This window comes from Neltuma alba, unplaced genomic scaffold (genome assembly GCF_004799145.2).
Source record: "Neltuma alba isolate B1F8T4 unplaced genomic scaffold, ASM479914v2 tig00013914_pilon, whole genome shotgun sequence".
In the NCBI taxonomy this organism is placed as follows: Eukaryota; Viridiplantae; Streptophyta; class Magnoliopsida; order Fabales; family Fabaceae; genus Neltuma; species Neltuma alba.
Window position 1 is genome coordinate 52,212 of NW_021637958.1, and position 6,000 is coordinate 58,211.

General features: G+C 39.5%; 1 pseudogene; it reads right to left on the bottom strand.

Moving 5' to 3' along the window:
• Positions 1-5,402, bottom strand: part of LOC114739359 (E3 ubiquitin-protein ligase RKP-like) — a 15,421-nt pseudogene extending 10,019 nt beyond the window's left edge.
• Positions 5,403-6,000: the final 598 nt, after the last annotated feature.

Consider the following 6,000-nt stretch of genomic DNA (forward strand, 5'->3'; position numbering starts at 1 on the left):
TTGTCCAGCAGCTTCCTATACAACGCACGATCTGTTGAGCACTGCCAGTCTTGTGTGTCGTAGAGGTCTATTTGCTGCCAGATTTTCTGCAGCGTTGAATAATACACAACCACTCGTTGTTCTCCTTGTTGCTTTAAGTCTTTGATCATACCTTTCAGTTGTAGAATAGCTGCAGTATTCTCTAAGGATGAGTATGTTTCCCTTGCTGAATCCCATATTTCCTTTGCTGTTTTTGCCAACAAATACTCTTCGCTAATGTCCAGGTTCATGGAATTTATTAGCCATGACATTACCATGGAATTTTCAGCATACCAAGTCTCGAACTTGGCATCACTTTGTGTTGGTTGAGCAGCATCTCCAGTAAGATACTTTTCCTTCCCTTTTCCCCTTATGAACATCAGAATGCTTTGGGACCATTGTAGATAGTTGTCCCCATTCAGCTTGTGTCCGACAACGGAGAGAGGAAAGGTCTCACTCGCAGGGTTGGGTCGCACACTGTTGTGCTGTTCTATGTTCTGCGACTCAGAATTAGGGTTGTTGCTGCCTCCATCACTGTGGAGTGCCCGATATCGGCCGAATTGAATTTGATTCTGAGTCATTGCTCTGATACCATGTTGATTCAGAATCAATATGAGAGAATCATTCTATTATTCACTAGTGCGACTAGCGCACATATATAAGGACTTGAGTACAAACAGTAATCCCAAGAAATCAGGAAAGATAGTGCAATCTGTAATCCCAAGAAATCAGGAAAAAATAATGCAAATAATAACAAGAGAATAATTACTAAATCTGACTTATTCTAATTAGGTCTAAGCTGGGTTAACTTAAACCTATTGGGCTTAAGTAGATGGCCCAACGTGTCTTCCAACAACTACTATTATACATCACTTCATAAAATTGTCAAGCTAATACTGTTTGAAGCAGATGGTTTAAAAGAGTAAAAAGGAAGGGGAGAAAACAGATAAAGCAAGAATGAGTTGAGAGGTTCTCCATATGATCATATTACCAAGCACAATGTCTCACACAATCCATAACCTCCTCCCGATATTCATTACGAGCTTCTTTTAGTTTCTTCAGTTGCTCACTGCAAGCTCTATCTCTAATTTGTTTATCAGCTTCTTCAAGAAGGGAGATTGACTGTGACTGATGAGTCAAGTAGTATGATGCCTACAAAACCAGATCAAAATTTCACATTCAGTACTGAGATGACCTCCAGAAAATAAAATTCTTCCCCAAGCCCCCCTCCTAGTTAACACTAGAAAATCAGAACGCATTGTTTAACATTATATTTGGGACAAAATCATGGAGATAGTGATTATAAAAGAGTTAAGAGTTAAGAACGGAAATGAGGAGCATCCTCAATTCCAGTTGACACAGAAATATTGAGCGTTGACCCATAGAAAATGCAGAAATCAACTATCAGCAAGCCATACCTAGTTACTTCGGACAAGAGCCAAAGGGGAATATGACTGACGCACCTCATAATAAGCCCTAACATTTCCTCCTCAACAGAGAATTAAGGCATTTTGGACAAACCCAAGACCCTTACCACTAAAACTTCACGAAATTTCAGGAATAAAGTCAAATGACACAAACACGTGGTATAATCTAAAACAAGTTTTTTCAACATCATCTGTATTCACCTGCTTAAAATTCGTAGTAAGACCAACATGATATAACCACAGCAACACATCTAGTAGTTCCTCTTCTTGTAGCATAGCTGTAGAAATATTACTCTCCTTTAGTACACTCTTCATATGATGTACATGGCGATAACTATACTCGGGTTCAGATTGATCGCTTGTGCCAGGCTTATCTGTTATCTCATCATCCAAACTCCGGTCACTACATTCTGCAGTGACATGAGCTGGTCTTTCTGGAATAGAACTGCAATGGCCGCGAGAACCTTTGGCCATGTACTTGATTGGATTCTTCGAGATTCTAGTAAAATCAGCATCATAACTTGAACAGCAGCAGGGCTTCTGCCTTGATGTATGAGTTATTCTGCATTCTTCATCATCCATGCATCCTCATCCCACCGAACTACTTCATTTTCATGATCTATTGCAGGGTGCAGTTTAAATAAATGAGTATAAGATCCCCCAAGCCTGGAAATATCAGTCTTATGTGGATCATCTTTTAGGAATAATCCTACAGGAAAACTTTGTTGACCGCCTTTATGAAGAAAACCAACATCTGAGCCATCAGATTTGCAGCTCTTCAACCAACCACAGATGTCACCCAAGCCAAATCCTTCAGATAGAAAATGGAGCACAACAGTATAAACTGAAACAAGAACAGAGTTATTTGAAACTCCAGGAGGTGGGACATTTCTATCTACTCCCCTGTTCTTCAATAGAAGACTATGCAAGAATGCCCTAAACACTGCCCCAGGTAACTGGGGAGGCGATGTAGGTGGTATGAATTGTATCACAAGGCGACAAAGGTCTCTATGTTTCTCCTCAATCTGCTTGCAGAAAAGGTATATTCAGAGGAAAATAAAGAGAGACATGGCAGAAGAACAAACAGAAGAAAACTATAGTCTAAGTTATTATGCCAGTATTTCATCGTCCTTACATAATATTCTTAATGCATATGATTTATCATGAGCCATGGTTCCCAATTCCCAGTCAGGGCCAAACGAGATGGAACTATTAATGATAAGATATTCTCAAATAAAAGTGAAAGCGACTCCATAATTACAAAAATACTGATATAAGAAACATATAGATCCATTTTGCCCAATCAAGCCATTTATTAACATGGGAATTCCTAGAAATAAGCACTTACAAGCATTAATTATATAACATGATTTGTCTAGCAGAATAGTTAGATAAAGACACTTTTTGGCCTCATTGTCAGTAGTAAAATTAACTAACTTTTCTCATAGTTGTTTAGCTTCATGTATGCGTGATGGAACCAACGTGTCCACATACTTGACACATATCTTGACGCACATGAAGTTAGAACGCCAGCAATGATAGCACAGCAGTATATGCGTCAAGAAAAGGGATCCTAACTCCACCAGTCCAGGTAAGCGCAAAATTCAAAACAATCCAATTGCATGTTTGTCATTGAATGCAACTTTTTCTCATTTTCCACTGACATATATATTACTCTTCATATGTAAGGCTTCAACAATAAAGTTGCTTATGTATTCAAACTTTTCATTGGTTATCCGTTGTTGGCTCACTGCATCTTCAAAATAAAGTATTATGCACCACAAGACAGTAAAGAAAAAGAGATTCAATTAAGATATTAACTAAATAAAGCTATTGCAATGAGAAAATCTAACCTTGCTTATTGCTTCAGACAAAGCTGTGGTTGTCAGCACCATATTACCTTCGTGAGATGCATCTTCACATGAACCAGGCCACCAAACAGTTGGCATCATAGATTCAAGGTCATGTTTGTTTGGATTCTTTTGAGACAAAAAGCCTTCAAACAAGAATTCAAAATCTGGTGACTTCCACCAAAGAACCATAAGTTCTTCTCGTCTTAATAGATGACAGAGCAAAGCAAGGTAAGGATATGATCCAGAGTAAGGGCAGTCCGTTAAAACTAATGATGCAGTTTTGCAACCAAATGAAAGGGCATTTAAGAAGTGTTCAAACAGCACATGTGATCCTCGAAATTCTAAAAGTGCATCCACAACTTTATCCAAGCTTGAATAATCATGTGGTGCATGCAATCCAAAAACCTCAAACATGAAAGACAACAGTGGACCCCAAACCATATACTCTGTGTTCCCAGCATCTGCTTCGAGTACAGAGAAAAGCTCCTCACATATTGCATGAGAAACAGGATGAAAAACTCTTCTAATGAATCAAACCTCTTCATCCTTCTCAATTTCTGAACTAATGAATGCTCCTTCCGGTCCATAGAATGCATGCTCAAAAGCCTTGACCAACACTGCAGCAAATGGGTGACAAAATAGCACTTTGAAGGAGGAGCTTGAAGAGGACGATAACCTTTGATTGGATACTTGAAGGGACGAGCCCCTAAGTTTAACTCACATCGTTCACCTTGAGAAAGAGAGACTGCTGGGTAATAACCAAAACCAGGCCCCATTTTTCGAATTCCATGGAATGCCACCCCAAGTGAATTACCATTCCTGAAAAAAGTATTTCATCACGATCAAGATCTATGCAACATCCTATGACATCACCAACACCCATGACTGACCATATGTTTCAGATTTCTTATTCCACTTGCTAACTCTTCTACCATCGTATGCATATGAATCATCACCATCACCAACACCTTCATGTTCAGTAAAAGGGGACGAGAGAGTGGCCCAACCAAGCTGCTGTATACCAGAAGTTTCTAACAAAACCTCATACATCCATTTTCCTTTCCAAACACAAGCATTAGCCCTGGCACTACAAACATTGCCAGGCTCTCTATAAGCAATGGCGGCTTGATGATTCTTAAGTCCCCATAGATACTGTAATCTTCTAGGCCAACAAAACGTCACGTCCAGAGCCATTCTCCATAATACAAATTCCATCTCTTTCGCAAAATGAATCACCCAATTTTGCATTAAATCTAGAGAAATTGTTCCTAATGATAGAGAAATTATATTGCTATCAACTGGACCAGTCAATGGACTGAGTGATCTATTGGGGAGGCCAAACACGTATTCAAGGGTTCGCTCCACAGACTCATGACCTGATTCATCACAACATGATAAAAGCCGAGTTTTCGGCAAATTTTCTTTACTGTCCTCCCCGTTCAATATAACTGCCAGACCAGCTGAAAGGCCACTAATGCGCAGTCCGTCTTCTCCCATCGATGATTCAGAAGAAAACTATCCCTCACCCAGCCTAACGCCAGCTGAAGCTTTCAAATTTCCTTGGACCGCAATTGTACTTTGAATACGGTCATGATCCATGAACAGTGGAATCTTCAACGGCACATGAAAACAGTTTAGGAGTAAAATTTAAAAATGGGCGAGAACAAAAAAAAAAGGGATATACAAGTAAGCGCAAATGCTGAAAAATAACAAGGTCTTGGAGGGAAAAAATCGAAAGTTCATGAACCGCAGCGAATTCCCACGCCAATTTTGACAAAATAAAAACAAACAAAATGAAGAAATTGGATGGAAGCTCCAAGAATTGAATTGCCAGTGAAGAATTATATATCTTGTGAGAATTCAATGCGGAGAGCCAAAAGTCATTACGTCACTATTACACGAAAAAGGCATTTTAAGTTAGCATTGATCAATACAAAAACAAATACTTACAGATGAGATTCATATCCTGGACGAACAATAGGCGGCTGGATGGTGGCTAGGGTTTTGAAGGAACAACTGATCACGAACTTGCGAGTGACCACCACCTCAGAAGGAGAGGGAAAAAAAAATTGGACCGAGAAAGAGAATAAATTTATTATTATAATTATAGTTATTTTATAAGTATTATGAAAAATACTGTTATTATGAAATGATGATAAATCTGGTTTGTCAATTTTTTTTGCCAAAAAGTTTGGGGAAGAAACGAAGGAAGAAGCAGAGGGCGAGACAGAGATGCTCCCGCTCAGAGGACGTGCGCGCTGACCCTAGCCCTACAAACGGGAAACGAACTGACACGTGTCGTTTTGTGGTTGAGAAATGTATTGTTTGGTGGAGATTTTAAATGCAGATAACATCGTGACCATCTTAGGCCCGAGAAAATATAAAATATCGTGACCCCTTTTCGCCTTTACTGGCTTTTTGGGAATCTCAGCCGGCGCTAACAGTGTCAGCTTCCGGAGCGGCGGCGGCGCCTGTTACTGGGTCAATGATCCGTTTCACCGCTCCTCGGGAGCTTTATTCGCTCAGGTACTCAACAGTGGAAAAGGAAAAAGATGCTCCCTCGCTTTATTTATCGGAAATATTCTTCTTTGTGGGCTGGCTTGGAGCCGGGGGGTTATAAATTTTTATTTACCATTCGATTTTTTTTTCAGGTAGAATCCTATTTAAATCTAATTAAAATATTAAATTTAAGATCAGGTATT